We start from the raw sequence: 20,549 nt of genomic DNA, 5'->3' as shown, positions 1-20,549 counted from the left end.
ATTTCTTATAAAAGGAATATATTGCATCAATCATAACATATGTATGTGACGTTTTGGCTCTAATAATAACGATATTAGACGATGTGATTGTTTGTAAAGTTGTCCAAATCTAAAATGCTTCACAATTCATCAACATGATCAATTGTTATTGTACTTTTTTAAAATAAAATTAACTGTTATAACAATTCTTTTATAAAGTTTAGTGCATATATACTCCTCAAAGTCTTCTGCTTTTACTAAACGTTTGTTAAGATGATTGTGTAACTGTTGAACAGTTGTCGGCTGATACCTGGCAGATTGAAATTAATAGCGTTGAATACTACTTACTGTATAATCAAATTTGTGTTGCAAATCTTTGTGCAATCCCACAATGGCCTGTTAGTCAGGGCAATTCCATTCAGAATGACACAATTTATGAATGCGTCATCAATGCCATTTAAAAGGTTGTGTATTTGATCAAGTTGAAATGAAAACACCGATGATTGAATATTTATTACAACAAATATATAAAGTAGAAAGATAATAAATCGAAAGTCGCTATAGAAATACAAAACCAACTACAAAACTATGCGGTTATCTAGTTGAAACGGCGACTAGATTTCACTTTACCGGTACGATATATGATAAAAAGGATTATTATCCTTAGATGTTGCGTTAGGTGTTAGGTGTTGCGCACTTAGCAACGATAAAATTATACGCTTTTCCATTCTTTTATTACATTAAGTGATATTGCCCCGAAACGGCAAACTTAAGTATTTGTTTGTTAGACATGTCCAACAGCTTCCAGTTTAAGACAATTTAAAGGTTGTCTGCTCATATGTTTTTGTGATATTGTTGTGATTCACTACTTGTGCAGGGTTTGTTTTTAGTTGTAGTATATTATGTTTAACTATAATAAAACCCATAAATATATAGTTTGAAATAATTGTTTCAGGGCCATTACATTTTTGTTCAAGTGAAGAACTCAAATGATATAGGCGCATGTTTCCAAAGCAGATCCACAACCTAAAATACCGATTAGGAAAAATGTCTTAGTAACAAAAGATGTGCTTATCAGTAGCAGGTATGATATGATTTACACCATGTATTGTTTGCCTCATTTGTGTTAGGTATTTATACTGTTTGTTCCTGTAATAAAAAAAACAACATATGGTTATCTTATCAAAAGGTATGAGGATGTTTCAATAAAACACACTGAATTTTTGGCTGTATAGAAAATTGTTTTATGTTACAGGATTGACAACAGTTTACGCTCTTGATGAAGCAGCAAGGCCAGGAAAGAGATAACCATGTAACCAGCTAAGTTCAGCCTTGTTGTCAACCCTATGGTACCAGCAATAAATACATGTATGATCAAGTAATTAATAAGAATTATACTTTATAGTATTGTTTTAATATAAAACATTGCCTATGCTCTATTCACTGTGCATATCTCGAGGAAACAGAGGACATTATGTACAAACAAGAATCTCATTCTCATGTTGATTATATCATTTGATTAATCATTTGTTGTGTTATTTTTCACAAAGATTAAGTTCACTAAGAAAGACAACAATGCTGGGAAAGATATCATATGTGGCCACAACTGTATGTATTATTGAATTTGATGTGATTGTAGAAGGTTGCTAATAAATAATCAGTCATTTTTATATTTATCATTGCAGCTCTTCACAAATGAATTTTGCGGATCCTGGTGCAACCTGACCCTACCAAGTTTGAACTGTGTGTGGGTGATAATACGGACAAAATATTGTGCTGTTTTTGTGTTGTGATTGACCTTTTTTGAACATATAAAGTGTTTTCTTGGAAATTTAAGAGGTCATTGTTTATAAAAGAATTAAAAAAAAGCAACATTTAATTGATAAGTGTGATTATTTGGTAATAATGGCATAGATGTATATCTCGTGCCTGTTTTTTAATCAGTCTGCCATCCATAATTACGAATATTAAGCATGATAAAGTATGTTAAGGGAATGTAATGTATACATGTGTTTTTCACACACATTTGAATACATGACATTCTATGTACAGTCAGTACTATTTACACATTCTGGATTTTTAGCTCACCTGAGCACACCGTGCTCATGGTGAGCTATTGTGATCACCTTCTGTCCGTCCTGCGTCGCCAACATTTACCCTATTAACACTTTAGAGGTCACAATTATTGTCCAATCTTCATTAAACTTGGTCAGAACATTTTTTCAAATAATTCTCCGCCAATTAAATTCGAAAATGGTTCTGCTTTATTGAAAAACATGGCCGCCAGGGGGTGGGGCAGTTTTCTTTATATGGCTACAGTGAAACTTTGTTAACGCTCTATTGGCCACATTCATAGGCCAATCTTCATGAAACTTGGTCAGAAAAATTGCCTCAATGACATCTCGGCTGAGATTGAAACTGGCCAATGTGAGCTGAAAAACTAGGTCACTAGGTCAAATGTAAAAAAAAAACCAAGTCATCATTCTGAACATTTTTTGTCCAATCTTCATGAACCTCTGTCAGGACATATGTTCGAATGATATCTCAGCCTAGTACAAAAATAAAAATTTGCCTCGAAATTAAATATTTATTGTTCATAAATTTAGGCATAGAATGTTTGCTTTTATACAGGCATGTAACTAAGTATCTACCTGTGAAAATGAAACTTAAGTTGGAATGAACACGCTGGCATGTAAACATTTAATTTCACACATTAAATGTAGTTTGAACTCAAATTAATGTCTTTATGTTTAAAATGAAGTAATATACTTTCAAATAAAATGTACGCTAATAAAACAGATTTATGGATACTGTAAAGTAATGTTTTTTCAAGGATATCTAAAATGGAATTTGCATCAGTATAGTATGCAAACACATTTTGCAGAAAAATATGAGACTGTGTTTATTTTGTATATATAGTAAATGCATTATTTTAGTGTAACATATACCTTTGTAGGGTCTGGTAATAATTGTGGTAATTTCCAAAAATGTTGATCAGTTGTGGGCAAAATGTCTAATTAAGGTTTGGTAACCATAACCTGAAATGAGAGAGTCCATTTTTGTGTTTGTGAGCTTAAATTTAATAGGTGCCATGTACTGATCTTGTAAATCACTTGTGTTAATATAACTTGTACTTATCGGCATTCAAATGGATTTAAATAGGGCATTAGAATGGATTAAAATAGGAAAAAAGCTACACAAATTGTTGTTTCAATATCAATCATTATCTTTCTATATATTATAATATAATTGTTTTGTTCACTTTCACGAAGATAAGGTGAAAGTACTTACACAAATATTAATACATTGTTTGTTTTAAAGAACATGTGATTTGATGTACAGGCATTCAAAGAATATCATCTCAATTCTGTCAACTATGCCACATGAATATCCGGAGTATATAACAGATAAGACCAATACATTAATTGTCAGAACTTGGTAAATGTTATATGTTTTTGCTTGTACAATAAATTTGCATCTGTAAAAATGTAATTATTTACATTAGCTGCTTTTTATGTTATGTACTTGCATTGAAATCAACATAAATTTATGAAAACACTCGATGCTTTTTTTCCATTTTATCCATGGTGTTATTATAGTATGTTTTTGTCTGATATATTTTGCTCCCTTATGTATCGTAATGTGTTAAGCAGTTAAATGTGTAATGCAAATAATAATATCGTAGCGCTTTATTGACACAATTTGCGAAATCGGTATTAAAGCATAAACATAAAAAGTGTCACTATTAGGAATGCAGAGCTCACTTTGTCAGATTTTGTGCAAAGATGTGCATTTCTTTCTTTTGTTCATGCATTTAAAAGCGGTACGATCATAATGACTTAAACTTATTATTTTGTATTGTATTACCTTTGTCACTGAAAAGCCAATCGATTACACGATTACACGTCGTGCGATGAACGCATGAGCAATTTTGACGAACGATTGAATATTATCTAAGAAGCAGTTTGCACAATCATTTGAGGCATTTCTTTAAGTATCTGTCGTGAATAAAGAAGCGTGATTTACGACGCCAACTGTCATTATGGCAAAATAACGCAGTTTATAATCCACGCCCAAGCAATCATTAACATCAAGTACCAATTATTTTATTGTTCGGCTGCTTACCATGAACATCGTAAAATTGCGAATGTCGCACCGGCTGTACCCAGGAGTATACCAAGGCTTCGATTTCCCAATTTAGGGCTTCCACATCTCGGTTCCAGTGGCATATGAAGTGCTGCGTGAGGGACCCGTCGAACCGATTTTCGCACCGAAGCAACACGTGGGAAACATAAACTGTGGCACTCGGTGACAGGTCCCTGACGTGACGGCACTATGAGCCAATCGCACGACCTATTTCGCTAGGACTATTCCTGCCGATGTCATTGGTCCCCGGCATAATTTCACTCTGAAAATAGATATATTAAAACGTTGATGTACTAGTGCGTTTAGAAAACAACAACAACATTTATTTCAGCAATAAAGCTTACAATAAAGCTTCTAGCCTACAATAGTCAATAGAAAAATACGTATGGCTCAGATGTATTTATTAGTTTATAAAGGAGAGAGCAATCTATTAATCACATTGCGATTTATTTATAGCATGAAATCGGTCGAATGTGTTGTTTATTTACTAATTTGTTGAGGAATAACTTTAGTATGGATATGGTTCTGAAGTAAAAATAATGCTTACAAATTTTAATCAATTTTAAAAAGAGAACAATGCGATAGGCAGTGTCTAATGGATAATGTGATAAAGTTCCTATAGTACTGTAGAATGTATGCGTATAACACAAACAATTGTATATACCTTTTTATAAGTATAAATTTCAGATACTTGCATGAAGACAAAAACACGCACACTTTTTTCAAATATCTTTTCTTTTGTCGAATTTATCTTCAATTCCCATGTGTTACAGTATACCTCGGCGTCGCTTAGCATGGATTGTAAAGCGGTGTGTGATGTTGCGAATACAATTCGATCGTTTGCGTAAAGTATCAAAGATAATTTAAGTTCACTGATTGAAAATATGTCATTAATATTAGTATTATTTAAAATACCCACAGTCGCCCTGTTTTGCTCCTTCATGGGAGTAAATGATGTCCGATACTTCGTTATTATTTTTGACAACGGATTTGACAGTGGAATACATCGCTTTAATTTTGGTGCTTATATGATGTGAGACGATTTTTTGCCATTATTTATTTTATCATAACGTAATGTCCATAATCTATTAATGCGCTGTATATTTCTTGTCCGCTGTGAATTACTTAAGATATGATAGCATGTAATCAGAAAATGCAATCATTCGTGCCTTTACCTTCTTGATACCCCAACTGACTTTTTATTATCGTGTTTTTTTTCTTAAATGCAGTGAAATAATATTATATATATATATATTAAACGGATAATTTTACATATTCTATCCATCGGTAAAATCAAAGTTTCATTAATGATTTAAATCCATATTATGAAACCGGTATCCCTTCTTTGTGCATATCGTATGCAGCGTTATCTATATGGTCTGCGTTTTCTTGCGTACGATATGTAAATAGAAGAAACACGTTGACGCAGCGAAATCAAACAGCGCCGTGAAATTAGCAATGAAATAATAACTCAAATTAATGTTAGCACATATTTTTATTTCTTGAACGTGTATTATTTTAACACGACAAAAATATAAGTATTTATTTACAAATTAATCGATTATATATGCTAATATATTTAATACAATATCAGATTTACAAGTGTAGCGTATCTTAGCAATATTAAGTAAATGATTTAAATCCATTTTATGAAACCTGTATCCCGTCTGCATTTTCCTTCTTTGCTCATATCGTATGCGTTTTTCAACGTTATCTATATTCTCTGCGTTTTGCCGTATGCGTTTTAGGAACGGCCCATTTTTTTCAACTTTACTTCATCAACTGCTTTAAGCACAGTATGTCAGGGGTATAGTTTTTGTATTGTCCATGATATTTTCGAGGAACTGTCTACAACGTAAAAAACAAGCGACGTTAATTAGATATTAATAGGTTTGCGTTCAACTTACTATTTTCCCGTTACGGGCCTCTGCCTTACAAGAACGTCGACTTTAGGCGATATTGTTTTACTCACGTGACCTTAACATTGTAAAAAAAACAGTCTGGGACAGATGTAAACCCTAAATAAGCGTAATATTTAAGGTATACTGTTATTTTACTCAGTTATTTCAGTGCAAATTGATATTATATGAATGTGTATACAGTTTGATATACTAAATACTACCTTTTTTGTCCTCATTTTTCAATTTTACCGAGAGTGCACAATCTTCCGGATATACAGTCGAGTTACCATTACCGGATCACTAGCGTAAAAAAGTTGTGTTGGTGAACAACGATAAATGTTTTGATACTTCTTTTTTACCAATTAAATAAAATATTACCTTTGCTTACTGTTAAAGCAAAATTTCTGATTTAAAATGTAGACAATATCGTTTGTGGCACGTTTTTTTCACATCGGAATTCATGCATTAACGGATCACTTGTAGCCATAACGAATCACGTGATTAAAACCACTTAGGGGGCATCTCACACGCTATTTGAATTGTCAAAACATGAAACTTGTACTTGTATACTGTGATTAAAATATTGCATAAAGTTGATTTGCTAATAAACAGTGATTATGCTGTGTTTTATAAAGTAGTGTACATATTGCAAGCCTTGGAAATAGACATAGCAAAGTATGCACTTGACTGGAAAAAAACACTAACCATTTCAATCTGGCCCATTTTATTCACACATAGATAGGTGGTGTACGTGATATCAGCATACTGTTTACGCGTTCACCGATTTAGAACTTGGACTTCAGGTCATGTACATGAGGTGGTGTTATCTGTAGGATTGGTAGTTTGCCTTTGTACGGTGCGCGTTAGCTGTGTATAAGTTTAATGTGCGAGATATATTTGCTGAAGTTAGTTCGTTGTTGCTAGCTGGAATAAAACAGTAAGTATTTAGTAAGTAGAATGATGATAAATAACTACGGAATAATTAATATGTATACTGATGAATCTTATATTAAACGTGAACAATACTTTATATTTCCAAGATGAGTTTTATATTAAACGTGTACAATACTTTATACTTCCAAACACTTCGCATTATAAAAAGGACTTAAACGGGACTGCAAGTAAGTTTTGATTTTGTACCACTTCAGTGGCTGCCTGAAACAGATTAATACATATACTATTAATAATCAATACTTATAGCTTTGTAAAACTTAAATTACACCGTAACACTTCTCATCCATGTTCAAATAACTCAGGGATGTGTGGGGATGCAAAGTGACCTTCACATTTACAATTCATGGTGATTCCATATTTGTAGTTTCAATTTAATCGCTTTGGAATTGTGGATGGAATTCACTACACATACTACTAACATTTTATGCCGACACCCACACGAGAGTTTATTTTGGCAATATATTTAAATTAAACAGTAAATGTTGATGCTGTTAACAAGTTTAATAAGTAGGCCTACATAAATATCATACAACATCTATTGTACACATGCACTTTTGGTCTTTTTGTTAGTGATGTCACCATTCTCAATCAATACATCTATTGACCGTTATGCATTTTTTTTTAACAGTATATGTTTATCATAATAATGTGTAACGATTCAGTTCGATGCATCGAAAAACCGGTTCAACGCCGCCGATTTGATTTCGATACCAATACGGCCAATTTCGATTCAATTCACTGCAATCCCGATTGATCCGCAATTTAAACCTCTCTTTCTTAATCCGTCGTCTAAACTTTCTTGTCATTTGTAATACGTCTTGTGATTTGCCAAAAGCAAATATGGCATCCAATGAATGAATGAATAGCATGTTGAGCATTACATCAGCCGATAAAATGGCTTCTTAAGGAGGCAGTCTACAGTTTTTTAGCCTTATCTGCGCATTGGCCCCGGTCAATTTCCTGAATTTAAGGTGTATGGCCTAAAAGAAATTGTTTTTTGACTCCAGGAGCTGAAATGTAAGTATAAATGGTCAATATTCTAGTAATTTCACATGTTTTGAGTAATTCGAAACTAAATGACCTGAATTTTAGTCAACAACAACAACATGCTGAGTGAGAAGTAAACACATGTACTTTCTGCTTGAAACAGCCGGCATTTGACAGATTTCAACGGTGGGTTTAAATAAGTTAGCAGTGCAAAAAAGTTCAATGGTAATGACCCATTTTGTTTGGGTTAGTTTGAAAGCATTTGCTTTGATAGTGCGAAGCATGTTGTCGACTGTGTGCGTATTCTTACCCGGAAAGTTAAATGTGATTGCCGGGTTTATGTAAAAATGGGGTTTTTATGGGCAATTTCCGAGACCCCCGAAAAGGTCTATTTTACCCCAGATATAAATTTAAAGAGCATTTTCTGCATTGTTTTGTGCTTTATTTTCAAGCTGTTGACGGGCCGCAATGAATATGGTCTGAATATATTTTCAGGTTGTGACTGAAGGCCTTGTTTTGAGGGTGTTTTGCAGACCAGTGCTTGTCGGCCTGGGGATTTTCCAGAAAAACTGTAGACTGCCCCCTTAAGGTAAAAAATGCCAAATTTCACATCCAAGGCAGCATAGTCAAATGTGACATTTTTTGATAAAATATAATCATCAACACCTGAAAACAGTTTTCCCATTCAATTCTGACCAATTTGAGCAGAGATATTAACATTTCAGTAGGGGGAGGTAAGCCTGATTTTTGAATAAAACCCTACTTTGCATGACAGTTTAACCACTATACTTATCGTAGGTGATTTAAATTTACATTTCAGAGAGTGAAATCTTCTAAATAGGCATAATAGAATGTGATGCTACAAAATTAAGAGTATTTACTTCACTTTTCTTCAGATTCATCTGTGCTTAAGACCCTGTGACTCATGGCCGCTGCTTTTTTTTCGAGTTTTCCCCCGGATCAGCTTGTAGTGAAACTGGAAGCTGTTCTGGGTGAAAAGAGTGAGTTGGTTGGTCTGTGTTGCCTGTGGACTGGTGAAACAGATAGGTACGGCTATGGTGTGCACCGTGTTGTTGTATCGGGCAAGCGCATCAAGCTAAAAGTCCACCGTCTCAAGTACTATTTGTGTGATCCCGGACACAGTGCACTGCAGCGCAATTTCCATATCTCACACCTCTGCCACAATAAGCTTTGCATTAATATAGAGCATTTATCGTATGAGCCAGTAACTGTTAATAATTCCCGCAAAGTGTGCCTTACAAATGGTCAATGCTCGGGTCACAGGGGCTTCAGGGAATGCTGTCTGTGGTCTGCGGTAAATATACAAGTTAGGTTATTGTTATGTTGCCGTTCGCAGTTTGCATGTACTGTACATCACAAGGTTTTCTGCTTTACACTTTAAGTCCATAGCTATGGTCAGCAGCACTTGTAGATGGCATACTTTCAGAGGCATATAGACCGTCCCGGTACAGGGCTCTGTTTGCGTGCCGCTTTCTAAGGTAGAATCTGACTATTTTGTACCGCACTGAGGCCTTCCTGCGGCTGTCATATTCCCGTCTGCGATCCTTGGCCTTCAGTTGGTTGTATATCATGCTATGTAAACTGATTTTTTTCCCTGTCACCTTTTCTGCCACCTTCATTGATGATTTGCTGGGCCCCATAGACCTTGTATGAACTGCAGAATGACACAGAGCTGCAAAGTTTCTAGCATAGAATGAAGTTTTGGGGGCATAATGAAACACAGATGCATTTAAGCTCTCACAAGCATTTGTGTTAAAGAGCTTTGCCACTTCTTTCAACCCCGTGGCATCAAATGTTTTATTAATGTTTCCTAAAATAATTTTCTTGTCACTCTCCTGGAGTGCTAGTGGCTCTCCATAGGGCAAATGTTTGTACGAGCTGGTCACTCGATAGGTGCACACTCGTGAGCGTTCCTTGCACATCTTGTGATCTCCGGAGAAGCAATGCATGATGTTTTCTATAGCAAATTTGGCCGATCGAAGAAAAAGCTCATCACTGCAGCTCTGTTTTCGCAGTCTTTCCAGTTCAATGCGCACTCGGCAGCGGAGGCAGCTGGCCAGCTTACGCATGTATTCGTCTTTGTTGTACTTTTTTGGAATGGATTTGATGTCTGACTTTGCGGCACGCACATGTCTTTCGAGAGCTCTCAGCTTGTGAACAAAGCACTTGTAGTGGGTGGCCGTCTGCTTTTTTAAGTGATTTGTTTGCTTTTTAAGCTCATAGTAATCCCGTATAGCCTTTGCCGATTGCGTACCAGAGTCGGTGGTTATTGACCTTACTGCCAAAGGACCATCTTTCACTTTATCCAATGACCTGTGAAGTAATACTCGCTCACTGCTTGCAATCGAGGCCTCAGCTGCAAAGGTTTTTGAGCAGTTATCATGCCTGCAGTACCTTTTTCTGCAATGCTTGTTGGCCATGGCTATGGCAAGTGGGAGTTTTTGACCTGTATTGTGTTCTACCAGGGCCCCAAAGCTTTGTGTAGACTTTTCGCATCCCCCCTGGGGTCGACATGTGTAGGCGACGTCAAATTGGATGTCAACTTCAGGTTCGAAGCCGGCTTTTTTCATGACATTTGCGACATAGTCCTGATTTAGTTCCAATTGTTTGTCGCTCAGTTCTGTTTGTGCTTGTCCCAAGTCATTAAACTTTTTTTGAAATGTTTGCTTGCATGGCGCCTTAATATTAAGCCATGTTAATACAGTAGCTACATCATCCATTCCAATTTTAGATTTTAGCACTGGCATTGCTACTAAATAGTTCAAAAATCCTGCAGGGGGGCCTCTTGCGGTCTGGATTGTGTCCGACATTGGCAATGTTTGCGAATTAAATCCACAGTAACTACATTTTACACAGATGTAGACACACAGACCAGCACGTGTAACTTTCATTTTCATGTTTGGTTTCTTACAACCACTTGCATGTACATCTTTAATAAGTGCCAGCATTTTCTCATTATTCACAATGAAATTTTCATTGCGGTCACACTCACAATCTGTTTTTTCTTCCTTTTCAGGTTTAGGTCTGAGAGTGTATGCCAGAGTGTCTGCCTGTGCTAACCCTGCTGTGGTTCTGACGAATTGACTGTCCCTGGCTTCCTTGTCTGTCAGCCGTACCAGTCGTTTAGAAGCTTTCGGCGCCTCGGAACTTGCACTGGAAACTCCAGGTTGGTGTATTTCAGTGGATGTAGTCCATTTTGGCTTGTGTCCCAGCTTAAACTGGGTGGCTTTCTTGCCTCTACTCCTGCGTGTGCTAATATTCCCCGCGCTTTTTCTGTAATTAAAAGGCATTTTCACACTAAGTACAAATGTATGTCCAAAGTAGAAAAATAGATGTTGACTGAATAGCAACTTTCACAAAAATGATACCCTGGCCTATAAAGACTCCCACAAATGAAGGTTTTATCTGCAAAATATCACCAGGTCATTGTTTTGGGGCTCTAATCTTGCTTCAATGGCATCATATTACCATAAGACAAATATTTAGACTAAAAAATGTGAGTGTATTAAGACTTGGAACTTCATGGTCAAATATGGCTATAGGAATTACCTCCCTTGCATTGTAAGCACATCTGCTTTAGAGCTGTAGTCTCTGTTTCTGTGTGCCATAGGCTTAGATATTTATGCAAGTAATACCAAGTTGACTTAAATCAACTATTTATACAACATTTAGTGCCTTTCAAACCATTTAAACCCCTATATGTGCATCAACTTTGATGAAAAGTGAGTAAAACACACTGATTTTATCGAAAAAATCATCAAAATTCATTTTATTTTTTAACTTGGACCAGTGTTGTGAACAATTTTTTACTCAGGATCAAAGATGAAACTCATTAGGAGTCATTTGTGGCAATATGATTATACCTACATTTCATATCTGTGCAAACTGAGTGATTTTTAGACTTGGGTAGAAAACCAAAAAAATGACCAAAAAGTTGTGTGAAAATGCCGCCTCTGATATGCTCACTAAAAATAGTATGCAATTGTACATTGTAGTTATTTCACAAAGAAAACCACCCAGTTTCATCCAGAATTGACTGAAGTATACAAATAATTCAAATTTAGATGGGTTTAAAACTTTTGACTGCTATCTTAAGGAGGCAGTCTACAGTTTTTTAGCCTTATCTGCGCATTGGCCCCGGTCAATTTCCTGAATTTAAGGTGTATGGCCTAAAAGAAATTGTTTTTTGACTCCAGGAGCTGAAATGTAAGTATAAATGGTCAATATTCTAGTAATTTCACATGTTTTGAGTAATTCGAAACTAAATGACCTGAATTTTAGTCAACAACAACAACATGCTGAGTGAGAAGTAAACACATGTACTTTCTGCTTGAAACAGCCGGCATTTGACAGATTTCAACGGTGGGTTTAAATAAGTTAGCAGTGCAAAAAAGTTCAATGGTAATGACCCATTTTGTTTGGGTTAGTTTGAAAGCATTTGCTTTGATAGTGCGAAGCATGTTGTCGACTGTGTGCGTATTCTTACCCGGAAAGTTAAATGTGATTGCCGGGTTTATGTAAAAATGGGGTTTTTATGGGCAATTTCCGAGACCCCCGAAAAGGTCTATTTTACCCCAGATATAAATTTAAAGAGCATTTTCTGCATTGTTTTGTGCTTTATTTTCAAGCTGTTGACGGGCCGCAATGAATATGGTCTGAATATATTTTCAGGTTGTGACTGAAGGCCTTGTTTTGAGGGTGTTTTGCAGACCAGTGCTTGTCGGCCTGGGGATTTTCCAGAAAAACTGTAGACTGCCCCCTTAAGGTAAAAAATGCCAAATTTCACATCCAAGGCAGCATAGTCAAATGTGACATTTTTTGATAAAATATAATCATCAACACCTGAAAACAGTTTTCCCATTCAATTCTGACCAATTTGAGCAGAGATATTAACATTTCAGTAGGGGGAGGTAAGCCTGATTTTTGAATAAAACCCTACTTTGCATGACAGTTTAACCACTATACTTATCGTAGGTGATTTAAATTTACATTTCAGAGAGTGAAATCTTCTAAATAGGCATAATAGAATGTGATGCTACAAAATTAAGAGTATTTACTTCACTTTTCTTCAGATTCATCTGTGCTTAAGACCCTGTGACTCATGGCCGCTGCTTTTTTTTCGAGTTTTCCCCCGGATCAGCTTGTAGTGAAACTGGAAGCTGTTCTGGGTGAAAAGAGTGAGTTGGTTGGTCTGTGTTGCCTGTGGACTGGTGAAACAGATAGGTACGGCTATGGTGTGCACCGTGTTGTTGTATCGGGCAAGCGCATCAAGCTAAAAGTCCACCGTCTCAAGTACTATTTGTGTGATCCCGGACACAGTGCACTGCAGCGCAATTTCCATATCTCACACCTCTGCCACAATAAGCTTTGCATTAATATAGAGCATTTATCGTATGAGCCAGTAACTGTTAATAATTCCCGCAAAGTGTGCCTTACAAATGGTCAATGCTCGGGTCACAGGGGCTTCAGGGAATGCTGTCTGTGGTCTGCGGTAAATATACAAGTTAGGTTATTGTTATGTTGCCGTTCGCAGTTTGCATGTACTGTACATCACAAGGTTTTCTGCTTTACACTTTAAGTCCATAGCTATGGTCAGCAGCACTTGTAGATGGCATACTTTCAGAGGCATATAGACCGTCCCGGTACAGGGCTCTGTTTGCGTGCCGCTTTCTAAGGTAGAATCTGACTATTTTGTACCGCACTGAGGCCTTCCTGCGGCTGTCATATTCCCGTCTGCGATCCTTGGCCTTCAGTTGGTTGTATATCATGCTATGTAAACTGATTTTTTTCCCTGTCACCTTTTCTGCCACCTTCATTGATGATTTGCTGGGCCCCATAGACCTTGTATGAACTGCAGAATGACACAGAGCTGCAAAGTTTCTAGCATAGAATGAAGTTTTGGGGGCATAATGAAACACAGATGCATTTAAGCTCTCACAAGCATTTGTGTTAAAGAGCTTTGCCACTTCTTTCAACCCCGTGGCATCAAATGTTTTATTAATGTTTCCTAAAATAATTTTCTTGTCACTCTCCTGGAGTGCTAGTGGCTCTCCATAGGGCAAATGTTTGTACGAGCTGGTCACTCGATAGGTGCACACTCGTGAGCGTTCCTTGCACATCTTGTGATCTCCGGAGAAGCAATGCATGATGTTTTCTATAGCAAATTTGGCCGATCGAAGAAAAAGCTCATCACTGCAGCTCTGTTTTCGCAGTCTTTCCAGTTCAATGCGCACTCGGCAGCGGAGGCAGCTGGCCAGCTTACGCATGTATTCGTCTTTGTTGTACTTTTTTGGAATGGATTTGATGTCTGACTTTGCGGCACGCACATGTCTTTCGAGAGCTCTCAGCTTGTGAACAAAGCACTTGTAGTGGGTGGCCGTCTGCTTTTTTAAGTGATTTGTTTGCTTTTTAAGCTCATAGTAATCCCGTATAGCCTTTGCCGATTGCGTACCAGAGTCGGTGGTTATTGACCTTACTGCCAAAGGACCATCTTTCACTTTATCCAATGACCTGTGAAGTAATACTCGCTCACTGCTTGCAATCGAGGCCTCAGCTGCAAAGGTTTTTGAGCAGTTATCATGCCTGCAGTACCTTTTTCTGCAATGCTTGTTGGCCATGGCTATGGCAAGTGGGAGTTTTTGACCTGTATTGTGTTCTACCAGGGCCCCAAAGCTTTGTGTAGACTTTTCGCATCCCCCCTGGGGTCGACATGTGTAGGCGACGTCAAATTGGATGTCAACTTCAGGTTCGAAGCCGGCTTTTTTCATGACATTTGCGACATAGTCCTGATTTAGTTCCAATTGTTTGTCGCTCAGTTCTGTTTGTGCTTGTCCCAAGTCATTAAACTTTTTTTGAAATGTTTGCTTGCATGGCGCCTTAATATTAAGCCATGTTAATACAGTAGCTACATCATCCATTCCAATTTTAGATTTTAGCACTGGCATTGCTACTAAATAGTTCAAAAATCCTGCAGGGGGGCCTCTTGCGGTCTGGATTGTGTCCGACATTGGCAATGTTTGCGAATTAAATCCACAGTAACTACATTTTACACAGATGTAGACACACAGACCAGCACGTGTAACTTTCATTTTCATGTTTGGTTTCTTACAACCACTTGCATGTACATCTTTAATAAGTGCCAGCATTTTCTCATTATTCACAATGAAATTTTCATTGCGGTCACACTCACAATCTGTTTTTTCTTCCTTTTCAGGTTTAGGTCTGAGAGTGTATGCCAGAGTGTCTGCCTGTGCTAACCCTGCTGTGGTTCTGACGAATTGACTGTCCCTGGCTTCCTTGTCTGTCAGCCGTACCAGTCGTTTAGAAGCTTTCGGCGCCTCGGAACTTGCACTGGAAACTCCAGGTTGGTGTATTTCAGTGGATGTAGTCCATTTTGGCTTGTGTCCCAGCTTAAACTGGGTGGCTTTCTTGCCTCTACTCCTGCGTGTGCTAATATTCCCCGCGCTTTTTCTGTAATTAAAAGGCATTTTCACACTAAGTACAAATGTATGTCCAAAGTAGAAAAATAGATGTTGACTGAATAGCAACTTTCACAAAAATGATACCCTGGCCTATAAAGACTCCCACAAATGAAGGTTTTATCTGCAAAATATCACCAGGTCATTGTTTTGGGGCTCTAATCTTGCTTCAATGGCATCATATTACCATAAGACAAATATTTAGACTAAAAAATGTGAGTGTATTAAGACTTGGAACTTCATGGTCAAATATGGCTATAGGAATTACCTCCCTTGCATTGTAAGCACATCTGCTTTAGAGCTGTAGTCTCTGTTTCTGTGTGCCATAGGCTTAGATATTTATGCAAGTAATACCAAGTTGACTTAAATCAACTATTTATACAACATTTAGTGCCTTTCAAACCATTTAAACCCCTATATGTGCATCAACTTTGATGAAAAGTGAGTAAAACACACTGATTTTATCGAAAAAATCATCAAAATTCATTTTATTTTTTAACTTGGACCAGTGTTGTGAACAATTTTTTACTCAGGATCAAAGATGAAACTCATTAGGAGTCATTTGTGGCAATATGATTATACCTACATTTCATATCTGTGCAAACTGAGTGATTTTTAGACTTGGGTAGAAAACCAAAAAAATGACCAAAAAGTTGTGTGAAAATGCCGCCTCTGATATGCTCACTAAAAATAGTATGCAATTGTACATTGTAGTTATTTCACAAAGAAAACCACCCAGTTTCATCCAGAATGACTGAAGTATACAAATAATTCAAATTTAGATGGGTTTAAAACTTTTGACTGCTATCTTAAGGAGGCAGTCTACAGTTTTTTAGCCTTATCTGCGCATTGGCCCCGGTCAATTTCCTGAATTTAAGGTGTATGGCCTAAAAGAAATTGTTTTTGACTCCAGGAGCTGAAATGTAAGTATAAATGGTCAATATTCTAGTAATTTCACATGTTTTGAGTAATTCGAAACTAAATGACCTGAATTTTAGTCAACAACAACAACATGCTGAGTGAGAAGTAAACACATGTACTTTCTGCTTGAAACAGCCGGCATTTGACAGATTTCAACGGTGGGTTTAAATAAGTTAGCAGTGCAAAAAGTTCAATGGTAATGACCCATTTTGTTTGGGTTAGTTTGAAAGCATTTGCTTTGATAGTGCGAAGCATGTTGTCGACTGTGTGCGTATTCTTACCCGGAAAGTTAAATGTGATTGCCGGGTTTATGTAAAAATGGGGTTTTTATGGGCAATTTCCGAGACCCCCGAAAAGGTCTATTTTTACCCCAGATATAAATTTAAAGAGCATTTTCTGCATTGTTTTGTGCTTTATTTTCAAGCTGTTGACGGGCCGCAATGAATATGGTCTGAATATATTTTCAGGTTGTGACTGAAGGCCTTGTTTTGAGGGTGTTTTGCAGACCAGTGCTTGTCGGCCTGGGGATTTTCCAGAAAAACTGTAGACTGCCCCCTTAAGGTAAAAAATGCCAAATTTCACATCCAAGGCAGCATAGTCAAATGTGACATTTTTTGATAAAATATAATCATCAACACCTGAAAACAGTTTTCCCATTCAATTCTGACCAATTTGAGCAGAGATATTAACATTTCAGTAGGGGGAGGTAAGCCTGATTTTTGAATAAACCCTACTTTGCATGACAGTTTAACCACTATACTTATCGTAGGTGATTTAAATTTACATTTCAGAGAGTGAAATCTTCTAAATAGGCATAATAGAATGTGATGCTACAAAATTAAGAGTATTTACTTCACTTTTCTTCAGATTCATCTGTGCTTAAGACCCTGTGACTCATGGCCGCTGCTTTTTTTTCGAGTTTTCCCCCGGATCAGCTTGTAGTGAAACTGGAAGCTGTTCTGGGTGAAAAGAGTGAGTTGGTTGGTCTGTGTTGCCTGTGGACTGGTTGAAACAGATAGGTACGGCTATGGTGTGCACCGTGTTGTTGTATCGGGCAAGCGCATCAAGCTAAAAGTCCACCGTCTCAAGTACTATTTGTGTGATCCCGGACACAGTGCACTGCAGCGCAATTTCCATATCTCACACCTCTGCCACAATAAGCTTTGCATTAATATAGAGCATTTATCGTATGAGCCAGTAACTGTTAATAATTCCCGCAAAGTGTGCCTTACAAATGGTCAATGCTCGGGTCACAGGGGCTTCAGGGAATGCTGTCTGTGGTCTGCGGTAAATATACAAGTTAGGTTATTGTTATGTTGCCGTTCGCAGTTTGCATGTACTGTACATCACAAGGTTTTCTGCTTTACACTTTAAGTCCATAGCTATGGTCAGCCAGCACTTGTAGATGCATACTTTCAGAGGCATATAGACCGTCCCGGGTACAGGGCTCTGTTTGCGTGCCGCTTTCTAAGGTAGAATCTGACTATTTTGTACCGCACTGAGGCCTTCCTGCGGCTGTCATATTCCCGTCTGCGATCCTTGGCCTTCAGTTGGTTGTATATCATGCTATGTAAACTGATTTTTTTTCCCTGTCACCTTTTCTGCCACCTTCATTGATGATTTGCTGGGCCCCATAGACCTTGTATGAACTGCAGAATGACACAGAGCTGCAAAGTTTCTAGCATAGAATGAAGTTTTGGGGGCATAATGAAACACAGATGCATTTAAGCTCTCACAAGCATTTGTGTTAAGAGCTTGCCACTTCTTTCAACCCCGTGGCATCAAATGTTTTATTAATGTTTCCTAAAATAATTTTCTTGTCACTCTCCTGGAGTGCTAGTGGTCTCCATAGGGCAAATGTTTGTACGAGCTGGTCACTCGATAGGTGCACACTCGTGAGCGTTCCTTGCACATCTTGTGATCTCCGGAGAAGCAATGCATGATGTTTTCTATAGCAAATTTGGCCGATCGAAGAAAAAGCTCATCACTGCAGCTCTGTTTTCGCAGTCTTTCCAGTTCAATGCGCACTCGGCAGCGGAGGGCAGCTGGCCAGCTTACGCATGTATTCGTCTTTGTTGTACTTTTTTGGAATGGATTTGATGTCTGACTTTGCGGCACGCACATGTCTTTCGAGAGCTCTCAGCTTGTGAACAAAGCACTTGTAGTGGGTGGCCGTCTGCTTTTTTAAGTGATTTGTTTGCTTTTTAAGCTCATAGTAATCCCGTATAGCCTTTGCCGATTGAGTACCAGAGTCGGTGGTTATGACCTTACTGCCAAAGGACCATCTTTCACTTTATCCAATGACCTGTGAAGTAATACTCGCTCACTGCTTGCAATCGAGGCCTCAGCTGCAAAGGTTTTTGAGCAGTTATCATGCCTGCAGTACCTTTTTCTGCAATGCTTGTTGGCCATGGCCTATGGCAAGTGGGAGTTGTTTTGACCTGTATTGTGTTTCTACCAGGGCCCCAAAGCTTTGTGTAGACTTTTCGCATCCCCCCTGGGGTCGACATGTGTAGGCGACGTCAAATTGGATGTCAACTTCAGGTTCGAAGCCGGCTTTTTTCATGACATTTGCGACATAGTCCTGATTTAGTTCCAATTGTTTGTCGCTCAGTTCTGTTTGTGCTTGTCCCAAGTCATTAAACTTTTTTTGAAATGTTTGCTTGCATGGCGCCTTAATATTAGCCATGTTAATACGTAGCTACATCATCCATTCCAATTTTAGATTTTAGCACTGGCATTGCTACTAAATAGTTCAAAAATCCTGCAGGGGGGGCCTCTTGCGGTCTGGATTGTGTCCGACATTGGCAATGTTTGCGAATTAATCACAGTAACTACATTTTACACAGATGTAGACACACAGACCAGCACGTGTAACTTTCATTTTCATGTTTGGTTTCTTACAACCACTTGCATGTACATCTTTAATAAGTGCCAGCATTTTCTCATTATTCACAATGAAATTTTCATTGCGGTCACACTCACAATCTGTTTTTTCTTCCTTTTCAGGTTTAGGTCTGAGAGTGTATGCCAGAGTGTCTGCCTGTGCTAACCCTGCTGTGGTTCTGACGAATTGACTGTCCCTGGCTTCCTGTCTGTCAGCCCGTACCAGTCGTTTAGAAGCTTTCGGCGCCTCGGAACTTGCACTGGAAACTCCAGGTTGGTGTATTTCAGTGGATGTAGTCCATTTTGGCTTGTGTCCCAGCTTAAACTGGGTTGGCTTTCTTGCCTCTACTCCTGCGTGTGCTAATATTCCCGCGCTTTTTCTGTAATTAAAAGGCATTTTCACACTAAGTACAAATGTATGTCCAAAGTAGAAAAAATAAGATGTTGATGAATAGCAAACTTTCACAAAATGATACCCTGGCCTATAAAGCTCCCACAAATGAAGGTTTTTTATCTGCAAAATACACCAGGTCATGTTTTGGGGCTCTAATCTTGCTTCAATGGCATCATATTACCATAAGACAAATATTTAGACTAAAAATGTGATGAGTGTATTAAGACTTGGAACTTCCGGTCAAATATGGCTATAGGAATTACCTCCCTTGCCTTGTAAGCAACATCTGCTTTAGAGCTGTAGTCTCTGTTTCTGTGTGCCATAGGCTTAGATATTTATGCATAATACCAAGTTGACTTAAATCAACTATTTATACCAACATTTAGTGCCTTTCAAACCATTTAAACCCCTATATGTGCATCAACTTTGATGAAAGTGAGTAAAACAACTGATTTTATCGAAAAATCATCAAATTCATTTTATTTTTTAACTTGGACCAGTGTTGGAACAATTTTTTACTCAGGATCAAAGATGAAACTCATTAGGAGTCATTTGTGGCAATATGATTTACCTACATTTCATATCTGTGCAAACTGAGTGATTTTTAGACTTGGGTAGAAAACCAAAAAAATGACCAAAAGTTGCGTGAAAATGCCGCCTCTGAATGCTCACTAAAAATAGTATGCAATTGTACATTGTAGTTATTTCACAAAGAAAACCACCCAGTTTTCTCCAGAATTGACTGAAGTATACAATAATCAAATTTAGATGGGTTTAAAACTTTTGACTGCTATCTTAAGGAGGCTCTACAGTTTTTAGCTGATCTGCGCATTGGCCCGGTCAATTTCTGAATTTAAGGTGTTGGCCTAAAAGAAATTGTTG

At 37.7% G+C, this 20,549-nt stretch overlaps 1 long non-coding RNA gene across 6 annotated transcripts; it reads left to right on the top strand.

Moving 5' to 3' along the window:
* Positions 1 to 6,944: 6,944 nt before the first annotated feature.
* On the top strand, positions 6,945 to 19,482 carry LOC127834482 (uncharacterized). Of its 6 annotated transcripts, none has more exons than XR_008027962.1 (7): positions 6,945 to 6,963; positions 8,463 to 8,556; positions 11,005 to 11,154; positions 12,660 to 12,753; positions 15,202 to 15,351; positions 16,855 to 16,948; positions 19,397 to 19,482. It is a non-coding gene; the product is annotated as an uncharacterized LOC127834482 (long non-coding RNA). The 6 variants fall into 6 exon arrangements; XR_008027964.1 differs by lacking the exon at positions 6,945 to 6,963 and adding an exon at positions 7,979 to 7,997; XR_008027963.1 differs by lacking the exon at positions 6,945 to 6,963 and adding an exon at positions 8,135 to 8,153.
* Positions 19,483 to 20,549: the final 1,067 nt, after the last annotated feature.

Source organism: Dreissena polymorpha, chromosome 6 (assembly GCF_020536995.1).
Source record: "Dreissena polymorpha isolate Duluth1 chromosome 6, UMN_Dpol_1.0, whole genome shotgun sequence".
Taxonomy (NCBI): domain Eukaryota; kingdom Metazoa; phylum Mollusca; class Bivalvia; order Myida; family Dreissenidae; genus Dreissena; species Dreissena polymorpha.
Note: the sequence above shows the minus strand (reverse complement) of the source record. Positions and strands in the feature narration are given on the sequence as shown.